General features: G+C 35.8%; 1 protein-coding gene across 12 annotated transcripts in view; it reads left to right on the top strand.

Annotated features, from left to right (window-relative positions):
• The window catches only part of LOC129725533 (myocyte-specific enhancer factor 2), a 205,573-nt gene that overhangs the window by 167,902 nt on the left and 23,708 nt on the right, over window positions 1–13,963 (top strand). The gene's annotated exons all lie outside the window — the stretch shown is intronic.

Raw genomic sequence — 13,963 nt, 5'->3', positions numbered from 1 at the left:
GCTTTATTGTCTATTTATATAAAAAAAAACAAGTTTTGTATGTATGTTTGTGTGTAAACCGAATTCTGCCCAACATGACATACGTGTTCCTTTTACAAAGGAGGTGGCGAGGGACAACCTCTGAAGAAGGGAGATATCAAAAATCATAATTTTTCGTGCATTATTGGAACTTTTTAAATTGATTCGATGACTTTCGGGTTCTTGGTAATGTTTGAGGGTCAGAAGTTTATTGCCGAAGGCCGGCACATTATGTCTGATTCCATTTTCAAATCCAGGATGGCGACTGCAAATTTCTGGAAGGTAGTATGAAAGTAAACTGTGGAAAACAGTTAAAAATTCTTCAAATAGTGGTATTTCCGGAACCAGGATTTAAATCGCGACTTCCAATTTGTGCAAGGCTGTGTAAAACAATACTGTTGTATCTAGGTTCTAGAACCAGGACTACACCCAGAAACTTGAAATAGATGTCTGATGCCGTTTTTGAAGATGGCTTCTACCAGTATCTAAAAAGCTGCTTAAGCTAATACTTTTTTAAGTAAAGGTTTTTGTTAAAAGTGATACGATATTTTCCGATATTTTGCACACAATCTATTGATGACTATATCGCTATTACTGTTAGCTATTTTAAGAATCTCTTAAGCGGGTAATGTTGCTGTTTGTAATTGAAAATCGGTTTCCGTGCATATATTTCTAGAGAAGTATTTCAAAACATCTAATCTGTTTCGATCGGTTTTTGAACCATTGCTTTCTTCTAAATGCCACCACTTATGAACACATTACATATTTCTTTCATAACTTGATAACGGTTCAATCTAGCGTTGTGATGAAAAGAACGTTTGAAAAAAATGCTGAGTCGATGACTGATTTGGAATAGAAAAACCTAAATTAATCCACCTAGCGGTCAGACCCAGCCTTTCTCATTCAAACTTTTATTTGTAAAAATAGATTTACATGAACGCTTCAATCCAATAAATGTATATTCACTCTTAAAAAACATTGATGTTGTAATCTATACATATAAAAATGCAATCCGGTCTGTCTGTCTGTCTGATCCATTTAGGCTCGAAAATTACCGAACCAATCGGCGTGAAAATTTGTATGTAGGGGTTTTTGGTGCTGATAAAGGTTCCTATGATAGTTTAAGACCACTCCCTTTTCTGGAAGGGAGGGATGCCATACAAATGAAACACAAATTTCTGCACATCTCGAGAGCTAACCAACTAAATGGAACCAAATTTGGCAGGTGAATGTTTTAGTGGTAACAAATATGTCCCATAATCGACCTCAGGCAACATTTTGGATTGTAAGATGGCAACTTCCGGTTTCTGGAAATCAGCCTGGAATGGACGAATCCCATTAAATATGAGTATCTTCGGAACCAGAAAGATGCACAGAAGCTTACAATTGATCACAGACACAATCTTGAATTTTAAGATGGCGACTTCCGGTGTCTGGCCGGAAATGACCAAATACCATTCAATATGAATGTTTTCGGAACCAGAATTACGCCCCGATGACAGAAATTGATTTCCCAGGCAATTCTAAAGTTCAGAATGACGACTTTCGGTTTCTGAAAAACAGCCCAAAGTGACCAAATACCACCCAATATGAGTATCTCTGGAGCCAGAATGTTCCAAGAACGCCACTATGAATTGTAGGATGGCAACTTCTGGTTTCTGGAAAACCGCCAAAAATGGCCGATTTCCGTCTGACATGAGTATCTCCGGATCTAGAATGATAGAATGATAGTAGCTGAAATCGACCACACATCCCACTTTGGATTCTAGGTTGGCGACTTCCGGTTCCTGGGAAACAGTCGAAAATGATCGAATAACACTCAATATGGTTGTTTTTTCAACCAGAATGACGCTCAGAGGCTCATTTCAAGATGGCTTGACAAAGTTTTTTTTTTAATTCTTTTAGCATCAATATTTAGTGGTTAATTTGTGGTTTCGAAATCCAATTTGTGGTAATTTGTGGTTGAGTAATTCCTGAGAAATTTTCAGAAAACCGAGTCAAGCCATCTCTGAAAATGATTTCGCTTCAAATGAATCGGACAACGATGATATATACATCAATCGAAAGCTCTTAATTTGTGGTTCACGAAAATGTAGTTTTTGTAGGCATACTTCATAATAAAATAATTGAAAAACTATTATTTAAATTTTTGAACATTGTTCACCTCTTGTTGTCAACACCGACCGTACGCGGCGCTGGTAGACCATCAAGAGCTAAGAGATCTAGAGCATATCGAAAACCGGTAAATCTTTGTTTGAATTCTATCATCTACCTGCGCCATCTGCAGGTAACGTTTCCCAATTCGTCATTTTCGTGTAGTGCGTATTGCTCGAGTAAGGGAACCTACCTAAATGACGTAGCATTTTTTCCATGATTTTTAAGACCCCCCTCACCCCTTGTAGCATTTGGTCACAAAACCTAACCCCCCCCGCCCCGGAAAAAAACGTAGCATTCGATTACCCCCCCCCCCTCTTCGCTTCTGAAAAAAAAACGTACGGAAATACAAGTTGTTTTACGTGGACTTTTTTGCGAGGTTTTTTTTACGCGGATTTTTGAATTAACGCGGTTTTTTACGCGAATTTTTTAATTAACGCGGTTTTTTTACGCGAAACCGCGCTAATTCAAAAACTTTTTCGCGAATTTTCGAATTAACGTGGGTTTGGAACCAGAAACGTTTTAGTGTTTATCTAGTACTTAGTCCAAAAAATACCCAACGCCCTCCGAAAGATCCGGAATGACCGTCAAAAAGGACAATTTTAAATACTGGTTCTAGAGCGTCTTGGGGTTTTTTTTTCAGCTTTTTTTTCAGTTTTTTTTTCAGCCCTTCTTGCTGGTTCACTTAACGCGGATTTTTGAACTATCGTGGTTTTTTACGCGGGTTTTTTACGCGGATTTTCGAATTAGTGCCTTGTTTTTACGCGGATTTTTTATGAGGTAATATCTCTCGCGTAATAAAAACCTGACTGTAGTAACATGCATACAAAAAAATACTTGAAAAAAAAAACCGTGTCTAATTCAATTTATTTACAACTTATAGACTCGTGACTGCATCTTTTGCTTCGAAGGGCTTGTGTTTTGGTACAAGGAGTAAAGGTGTTTAAATAGCTTAGTGTGATCCATGTCTACAGAAAACACAGAAACTATTCCGGAAATGAAACGAGTAACTTGTAATTTTCACTATTAAAAGCCACAAAAAAGCAACGATTTTTGTATTCAAAACAGATTGTGTGTTTTTAAATCCAAGTGATTGTTTATGTAGCAGAACTTTTAGAAGATCTCTGAATGCCACAGATAAAAACATTTCGACAGATCTCGCTGCAATACTTTGTGCAATGTTTTAGTGTATTTTTATTATACATTTTTCCTGCAAAAAAAATCAGTCTTTAAAAAAAATGCTACGTCGATTTTACTAGAACCCCCCCTCCCCCCTTGTTTTAGCTTGTCACAAAATGATGATATCCCCCCTCCCTCATAAATTCTACGTCATTTAAGTATGGTCCCTAACGTAAAACAGATGATTTTTTCTCAGGAAGTTTTCGTGAAGTGATGAGTATGGTGAAACTAGAGATACTCAGAGCGAGAGATATGCGGTGAGCCAAACGAACCGTCAAAATTGGAGCCAAACGAACAAGAAAGGTAACACCACATTGAGAGGTATTGCAATCAGGTACAAAAAAGAACGTGTTCATTTCTATACGATTTTTTGTTCTATTGCCAATGAATGAATTAAGAATGCTGTGAGTGATTTTTACCCGGAGTTCAACAAACCTTGTGTATAGGTAACAAAATAAGTGAAGGTGTATAAAATTAAACATAAACATAAAATATATCACCTTAACAGTTTTTGCGAAGCACTTCACTATTCTTAAGGACTTCCACCGTCACCACCGATTATACAAGTCGAATGTTAGTCAACATTGCGCTTTGAGAAGAGATCTGGCACATCTGACATATGTAACCCAGTTGCCGAATTGGCGATTTTTTTTTCACCGCGAATCTCTTCCTCTGAGTATTTCTAGGTGAAACAGTATGTAAACAGCAGGGATACTATATGTGCAGATTTGCTGCGAAATGCAAATGTTGATTTTTGTAGTTGACAAGCCTCCGTGGTTTTACGTAAAATTTTTCAAAATAAGTGAAGTTTTACGTAGACATGCGAGCGTAATTTTCTCGATCTTCGGTCGAATCATTTCCGGAAATGTAGTTTCGCCGTTTACCGATTGTTTGAAAAAAAAAAAACCTAAATTAATACACCTAGGGGTGTGATCTGGTCTTTCTCATAAAAAATCTATTATATGTTAAAATCTATTAGCACATACGTTTTAACTCTTGGAATAAATTACAGCCTGATAATAATAAAGAACAATTTTTTGTTTCGATAAATATAATAATATTTTGGTAACCAACTACGCAACTGTATTCGACTGTTGGGTATTTTAGAAACCGGAATGATGCCTGAAGGTCGGGAATGGGCCTTAGAACTGTAGGGAACGGTTGAAACGCATGGTAAATGCCCGAAGGTGTGACTAGAATTAAAATTCGGTATTTTCTCGTCTCAGGAATATGCTACTACAACTACCCACTGAATGAGCGGAGGCCTAGTGTGGTTGGTAACGTCTCCGCCAACCACGCTCGACGCCTGGGTTCGAATCCCACCGCCGACATAGGTGTCGATGGTTGTGAGGTGGCGTGATCCACTCACAACCAACCCAACTGGTCTAGATTCAATCCTAGCCGACACCGGGAGATTTTCTGAGGCGAAAAATTTCTGGGATCACGCCTTCCATCGCATGAGGAAGTAAAGCCGTAGGCGCCGGTCCGTTAATAAACGGAGTTAGGGTCCTGGGTGTGGAGTCGCCTCCCTGGGCGTCGGTGATTGGCCACAACAGTGGCGGAACTAGACCGACGGAAAATAAGCGAGAATAAAAAAAAACTACCCCCTGAATAATAAAACAAAAAAGTTTTCAACGGCAGCGACAACTGTATGTCGTATACAGTAATAACGTCGCTTTTTACGCGGTTTTTTTACGCGGGTTGCTTTCCTCCATTACTCAAAAACCGTACAAGATATCGACCTCACTTCAATCACGCTTTCCGTTTTAGGCCACGAGTGATCATATATCAATTTTTAAAAAAAATCACAATTTTTGGTGTTAATACTCAAAATTTAAAATATTGAATTTTGGTCTCTAGATTGGCCACTATCATATTCAAACGAGGTTTTAACGTTTTAGGACGGTTTTCTTTGTTGTATTTGTAACTCAAAAAAGTCGTTTTTTACGCGGGCGCATACAAATTTGGAACGCATCCCCCGCGTAAAAAACGACCTTAGTGTATATGAACGACTGTCGATATGTTCTAGATTACCCACTAGCACTAACATCGGCAGGTGCTAGTACTATGCTCATCCAACGCCGCGTACGGTCGGTGTTGACAACAAGAGGTAAGCAATGTTCAAAAATTTAAAAAATAGTTTTTTAATTATTTTAATATGAAGTATGCCTACAAAAACTACATTTTCGTGAACCACAAATTAAGAGCTTTCGATTGATGTATATATCATCGTTGTCCGATTCATTTGAAGCGAAATCATTTTCAGAGATGGCTTAACTCGGTTTTCTGAAAATTTCTCAGAAATTACTCAACCACAAATTACCACAAATTGGATTTCGAAACCACAAATTAACCACTAAATATTGGTGCTAAAAGAATTAAAAAAAAATACTTTGTCAAGCCATCTTGAAATGAGCCGCTCAGAGGCTAGAAATTATCTTAAATACCATTTTTAAATCCCAGATGACGACTTCCGGTTTGTGAAAAACAGCCTAAAATAACCAAATGCCATCCAATATGAGTATCTCTGGAACTAGAATGATGCAATGAGCTAACAATTGACCTCAGGCACCATTTTGAATTGCTAAATGGCCACTTTTAGGAAACAGTCGAAAATGACCGAATAATACTCAATATGAATATTTCCGTAATCGAGATGATGCATAGAAACCAAACACTGACCCTTGACACCATTTTGAATTTAAAGACGACCACTTTTGATTTTTGGAAAACAACCAAAATAACTAAAAACCTCCCAATATGGGTATTTCCGGTGTCAGATTGATGCCAGGAAATCTGCTGAAAATGACCGAATACCACCCAATATGAATATATATTCAGAATTGAGGCGATGTACAGAAGCCAAAAGTCGAGGATGTTGTAATTTCAATAAAACCAATAATTTCGAACGATTTGTTATTTGAAATTGATCATATCCTATGGCCGATTCGTCGTGCATTTGCAAACTTTTAACACATCGCAAGGAATCAATAAAATTGGAACGTTCAAATAGTACGATACCACATTTAAATTATGTTGAGGCCACATATATCGATCAAAGCAGGTATAGTTTTAAATAGTCTTTGAATTTCTTTTCTTCCCATGACTTTTAAGCCACATATCAAATTGTTATGAAGTTTGTTATTTGTAAGTTCGAGAGATGACTCGTTCGTATGACTCTAGTTATGTTCAAATGAGTCATGTAGTCTTTTAAATAATAGACTTTAGTTGTTTTATTAATAATTTAATACATAACGGTGGCTTAAGTTCAAACAATCAAATGAAATGGGAACGTATAGAGCAGCCAAAATTTGAAACCACGTGTTCAATCATAATTTATCATTTTAAGTTTAGTAAAGCGGGCAATGTATGTAGTTTCGCGGGAATGCGAAGATGAACGGGAATAAAAGGTGTGACTAGACTTAGAAAAAAAGAAAAAATTAGAAAATTTTTTCTAAGTCTAGTCACACCTTCTATTCCCGTTCAGCTTCGCATTCCCGCGAAACTACATACATTGCCCGCTTTACTAAACATAAAATGTAAGTCAATATGACAAAAAATGAAAGTAGTTCGTAAAGCATAATTTATCAGTTAACTCTTAGCCTGCTCATCTGATTATAATATTGATAATATTGATCAAATCGGTTGTGTCGTTCCTGAGATAATGAAGTTTCGTGATTTTTACATTTCGACACATTACAGACAAAGTTACAGTCCGATTATAGTTAAATTCAATAGGGTGTTATGAGGCAGCTAGACCTCTCATTTGACACTAATTTCATTTGCAATTAATTTCATGAAAATCGGTCCAGCCATCTCTGATAAAAGTGAGTGAGAATAAAAATCACACACACACATACAGAAAATGCTCAGCTCTTCGAGCTGAGTCGAGTGATATATGCCATTCGGCCCTTTGGAGCACTTTTATACTTCCGGTTTTGCAAGTGATTGCTATACCTTTCTAGGAGAAAGGCAAAAACTGTGAACAAATAGTTGTTGGAGCGTAGAGTTATGATAGAAGTGGCAGAAGGAAGGGAATGGATTTAATGGGTTGAGGCAAAGCGACCAAGTAGAAGAGAGAGAACAAGGAAGAGTGGGAAAGAGGAAGCAAAAGCGACGTCCAGAGGAACAAAGAGAATGTGTTAGAGTGGAATATGGAAATGATTAAACTCTAGTTCAAGAAAAAGAGAGAAACTAACTGTTATTATTTACTTCACATTTGTGATTCTCGACATACTTTGCAACGCGATTAAATAGGGACAATGAATATCAATTTTCAACTTCAATCAACCCTAAGTTTTGTTTTTAAAAAACAGTATTTTCAGAAATGTATGTCTTCATTTTGATTGGAAAATTGCTGCATACCTTGAAAAAGTCCAAAGTTTCTTCAAAGAAGCGTAAGGTTATTAACTGAAAACTGAACCGAAGAAAATTTGTGCATAGTATTTGATTGAGCTTTGGTTTATAATAAAAAATTAAATTTGTTTTGAAAAGTAAGTTCCCTATTAATTATTTGAAGTACTGCAACAAGCTATCCCATCTTTCTGGCAGATCTCGAATACCGTTACAATGAAAGTATTCGTTTTAAGACTCCACTGTGGAGTTTTAAAAACGATTTTTTTTCCCAATACTCCACATCTCCCAGATGGTCTCGAGGTACGATGCTGGTCCAACAAGCCAATCGTCTTAGGTTCGGGAGAGACTGTTAGTGTCAGTAGGATCGTAGTGCTAGCCCCACAATTGTCCTGTACACTAAACAGTCGGCTGCGAAGTCTGTGTATAAGTAAAACAGAAGGTCGAGTTCCGAATTGGGATGTAGCACCAATGCTTTGCTTTGCTTTAAGACTCCACAAATCGAGCAGTTTTTCGATGTCTTCATATGAACTGATCAGTCGATCAAACGGAACAAGTAATGATTGGACAGCGCAATATCTTGGGGATATGACGGGTGTGAAAAAACATCCTATTTGAGCATTTCTATGTAAGTTTTAACTACGTTGGCAGTATGAGGCCGACTGTTGTCATGGAGTAGAATCACATTTCGTGTCTCTGCTCATACTGTTGCCGTTTTTCATGCAGTATTAATTGCAGTCGATATCATTTCCCGGTGATGGCGGTGAACAGCTCATACTCGCAGAGTGTGAATTTCCCAGAAAAGTCAAAAACTGCCAAAAAAATTTGAAATTAATAATGAAGAAGAGAACGAAGGGTAAAATAATAAATTGGTTTCTCACTCCATCGTCATGTGTGAAACTTTGATCAGGAATTCATATTTTTCTTTAACTTTTACATTTTGTAATCTATAATTTTTTATATTTTGCAATCCCGTAATTTGTACGATTTTCACGGGCACATATTTTTGATGAAGATTGCAAAACGCTATTTCCAAAAATAAAGTTTCTAAAAATTCGAATTTTCATACAAAATGATGTGAATGTAAACGAAAACATTCGGAAAGACTCTATTAGACAAATGATTTTTCTTTGAGTAGAACTGATGTTCTTTCCGAATATAAATTAGATAAATTTGACATCTTCGGTAAAGCTGCTAGCAAAAGCATCTGCTATAATTTTATCGGAAACATCTCTGTCTATCTCACGGTCCTAAAAAAATACATTGATAGATTAATTAATAATTTGACATAGTATAATCAGTAAAATGTGAAGACGCTATTAATTAAGAGCACGAAATCAGCAAATTGAAACACTGTGCGACGAAACTAACCGCGACACTATGCTTCAGAGAATTTCCATAGAAATTAAATTAAAAAAAAACTATTATTCTAGCATGTCATTGTTGAGTTTTTCTGAAACTTTGCCCAGTTGTTCCTTTTTGATACAGAGGTTATTCTATAATATCAGTTCTTCATGTTCAACTGCTGTTTCAAAAGGGCCCATCAACAAATGTGACTGATGAAGAAAATATTTTATATCAGAAAAACGGCTCGTTTGATTGAAAAGTTGTCTTCAGCAAACTTCTAGATAATGAAATTTTGGCTTTAGAAAAAAGACACTATTTTAGAAGACACTATATCGATCAAACAAACCGTTTAAACGCTAACAATATTTTTTATCAATAATAGACAGTCGCACCGCGATTTAATAACGTACAACTCTGCTGTAGGCACCAGTTTTAACAAACAGGCTGTTTTTCTGATATAAAATAATATTATTTTTGCATAGGCCCTTTTGAAAGAGCAGTCGTGGGTCTACACGAATAACTGGCATTATAAATTGAAGTCTTTATCGTCACACCTATTTAACCCTCGATACGCTTAAGTAGGCGTTCTCTTTGCATAAAACGAGCAAAGTACCTACTTCCCGCAAAGAGTATTTTTCACAGAATCAAACATTTTCACGCAACGAAAGATACCGTACTGCATCAAATTTCGAACACTCAAGATATGATGTAACTTCTTGCACTAAAAAATCGACGAAACATGAACTTTTTAATCGATCTCAAAGCTTCAACATGTTGGATATTTTATTGTTGTTGCAAATAAGTGCTATTTATATAGATTTAAACACGTTTTGTACTCGAAAACAAGGAAAATTTAGAAATCGGCTTTGATTCAAATTCCGAACACTTCAACGTAATCGCTAAGAGATAGATAAGCAAATCGTCTTGATACTGACTGTCACTTTTTTCAACGCCTGCTGATTTCTTGGAAGTGGCCCTACAGTAAAGTGAAGGACATTCCAAGAAACGGAATGGTATATAATAATAATTCTATTTATTTAGCAGGTATTAGACGAAGCGAATATTTTCTTTTTTTGGTACGAATTTTATTTGCTCAAAATCAAATCCGTACCAAAAATAGCAAATATTTGCTTCGTGTAATACCTGCTTTACACTAGCTATAATAATTCGATTTTTATTGTAAAGTGTTCAAAGTTTGAGACTGTTCTAGGAACAGTGTGTCAAAATCGACCAGAACTTACTGCTAGCGCCATCTGTTGACAAACAGTGAGAACTTCGTGGCCATTTTTGTCATGTTTTCAACGCTAAACCAGATTTTATCTCTCAGTCATCGTCTCATTTATATCCTAGATTTAGATACCCAGAAGTTATAACAATGTCTAGATAAGAGAAATTCAAATATAGTTGGCTCCGTAAAAGATTAATTTGTATTGTGCCGTGACAAAGAAATGTTGTGTGAATAAAAAAAAAGACAAATTAAAAGTTTTTTATTTTTGAAAATGAACGAATTTTTTTAATTGTTTAACCGTAGACCTACGTTCGGGTCGTTTTCGACCCAATGTTATTTTTGCTTTAACATCAAAGGTATAAAAAAACCAAAGCTGTTAAAAAAAAGGATTGTTTGAGGTAATCTTTCAAAGATGATGCGCAAAACCTGATTTAGGAGCCATCCACATTCCACGAGGACAGCTTTTAGAAAGGGGGGAGCTGTGTTAAGTCCACGGTCCATACAAAATTTTTAGAATTCGTATGGGTAGTTGTCCACGAAGGGGTAACTCAAAATCGTAAAAAATCTGTCCACGTGAAATGTGGATGGCTCCTTAGCAAAAGTTTTAATCAAAATTTTGTAAACCAGAAAATTTATCTAAAAAACTATAAAATTTTTAGACGTAGAACTTCGTCTTACGGTACTATATCGGGGTACACTCCGCGAAAACTAAAACCTAGGTAACTAAAACATTGGAATGTAAAACAGGGTGATTGATTCCTTATCTATTTCTTCTTCTGGAATATATATATATATATATATATATATATATATATATATATATATATATATATATATATATATATATATATATATATATATATATATATATATATATATATATATATATATATATATATATATATATATATATATATATATATATATATATATATATATATATATATATATATATATATATATATATATATATATATATATATATATATATATATATATATATATATATATATATATATATATATATATATATATATATATATATATATATATATATATATATATATATATATATATATATATATATATATATATATATATATATATATATATATATATATATATATATATATATATATATATATATGGGATGGTGCAAAATTAGTACAAAATTGTGCGTTTTTAGCGCAATTGTTGATGTAATTCGGAACCAGTACAATGATTGCGTGTTGGGCATAACGCAATTAATGCTCTAGCGTTTCTCCAATATATTTGGCAGCTCCAAACTACTACACCTAACAGTTTCAACTGGTATCAAGCAGCATTGCAAAGTGAGCGAGAAGCAAAACCTTTCTCCTCCTTTCTACTTGAGAACGAGACATATGCTACGCTTTTCAAGTCTTGTGCACACACGCTTTCGAGATACTATTTCTTCTGCATGCATTCCTCTGAATAGCAGCAAGCACGCACCGACAGTATGAGTGAGACTAACAACACTGGTATCAAGTATGTACAGCACGGGTGTCTCGCTCATTTCGTGAAGCAACGAGATATCGCCTTGCGCGTCGCAATCCGAACCGAAAGAGAAGCGGAAGAGCAACCTGCAAATTGTGTGTGACGTGTCTAGTCTTGTCGCACATACATGGAAATTCTACGAGCGAGAGAGAAATTTCTTTTTCGCTTGAGAAAAAAGCGCGTGCACAGAATGATAAATAATAATAATTATTCACAATTTACAAGTGTTACCATAAAAAATCAGCAACGCTTTTGTGGCTTTGTGGAATGGAGGGTTTTGCTAGTTTTGCGGTGAAGCTAGCGTTGATTACAAAATGTTGTGAACAGAATTTTGTTTCGTTTTTTTTTTTACAAATCATTCAATGGTACTTTTTAATGACCAAATCCATAGAGATAAATCGATCGAGTATTACAGCTATTCAAATCTAGTGAGTTCACAAGTTGTTGTTTGCTGCTTGCACTGCTCCATGAGTAGCAGTCACTAATACACTCGACATGAGAAATGAAGTGTCGGTATATGATACATATTCTGATTTCATTCTATGTCAATGTATTCGCAGTACAACTGTTGCGTTATGCGTTTCACGCATTTATTGTGCGATTTCTGTGCATCATTTGTGCGAATCGGGAAGACACAATGATTGTACAAGACTTCAACTTTTGCGTGTGGAAGCTTGTTCATCACGAGTACGAATAACAGTGGTCCTAAGTGGCTTCCTTTAGGTACTCCCGAATTCACAGAATCAGAAACGTGTCCCATTATTTTGACATACTGAACTCTTCCCACCAAATATGTTTGCAACCAATTGTAGAGATATGAGCAACCAAGGCCTTGCTCATATCTGTGTAAATACAGTCGACTTGAAATCCTTTGCATATATAATCGGTTACTAGAGAAGTAAACTCGCAAAGATTCGTGGTAACGGATTTCTTCTTTAAAATTCCGTGTTGCACAGAAGAAATGCGTTCAGCGACTACCTCGTAAAGAGAATCGTACACTAGCCGTTCGAAAAGCTTAGGAGTAGCAGATTGGATTGTTATACCACGATAATTCTCTACATCCGAGCGAGATACTTTTTTATGAACAGGTGTGATGTGGGAAAGTTTACAAATTGAAGGAAAATAACCGGAAGCCAGTGACGCGTTGAACAAACTGGTAAGAGGGACTAAAAGCTTACCTTGGAACTGTTTTCGGAGGCTGTTAGAGAGAGTGTCAGGGCCAGGCGACGAGTTTGTGTCAAGTTTGTGGATTCCATTTTTGACATCAGTTTCAGATACTTGAAATACTTCCAGGCCACTTTCGAAAGAAAGTATACGAACAGTTGAAGGCTGCTCTGCAAAGACGCTACGGAAATGTTCGGCGAAAAGGCCAGTCGACGGATGAGTATCTGTAGCGGTTGCGCCTCTGTACCTTACATTTTCTGGAATCCTAGAATGTTTCCTCCGGTTATTTACGAAGTTCCAGAAGGTTTAAGGATTATTTTTCAAATCACGCTATATTTTATTCAAGTAGACCTGATATTCCTCCTTGTGTGCAGCTTTGAACATACGCAGCAGTTGTTTACAGTGAGATACATTTTCGTTTGATCTCGCACGACGCATTTTCTTCAAAGCAGCTCTTTTGCTCTTCATTAGCTCTATCAGCGCTGGAGAAAACCATTCGGGATATTTGTGATCATACTCAACACGTTTCATAATCACAGAAGTATGACGGGAAAGAATACCAAATACTGTGAAATAATGTCCTTGTTGGTAGTATTTCAGGGGTTGACAGAGTGCCACATTTGATGAAATAAACTTCTCTACGCATTAGCCTTAACGTTGATCTACTTGGAGTTATTTAACTTTTAAGTTACTTGAATACTCTTCCAAAAAGTGGCTTAAACTTCAAGTGTATACGACTTAGAGCAACTCTATTGGTTTTATTTGAGAGCTGAGAAAATTTTCTATTCAATACAACTTTAACATGTCTGAACAATTGTAAAAAAACATTTCAAAAGCAAATATGTTAGTAAATTAGCAAAATCATAGTGAATATTATCATTTTTAGCTCAAATTAAACTTTTTTCAATCGCTCTGCAGTTTGTTTTCTGACACCAACTCTATCTACTTTAGTTTTCGAGAAATTTCAATATTAATGCAGCGTGAGATAGAGGTTTTATGTTATTA

Source organism: Wyeomyia smithii, chromosome 2 (assembly GCF_029784165.1).
Source record: "Wyeomyia smithii strain HCP4-BCI-WySm-NY-G18 chromosome 2, ASM2978416v1, whole genome shotgun sequence".
In the NCBI taxonomy this organism is placed as follows: domain Eukaryota; kingdom Metazoa; phylum Arthropoda; class Insecta; order Diptera; family Culicidae; genus Wyeomyia; species Wyeomyia smithii.
This window is presented reverse-complemented; position numbering and strand designations above follow the sequence as displayed.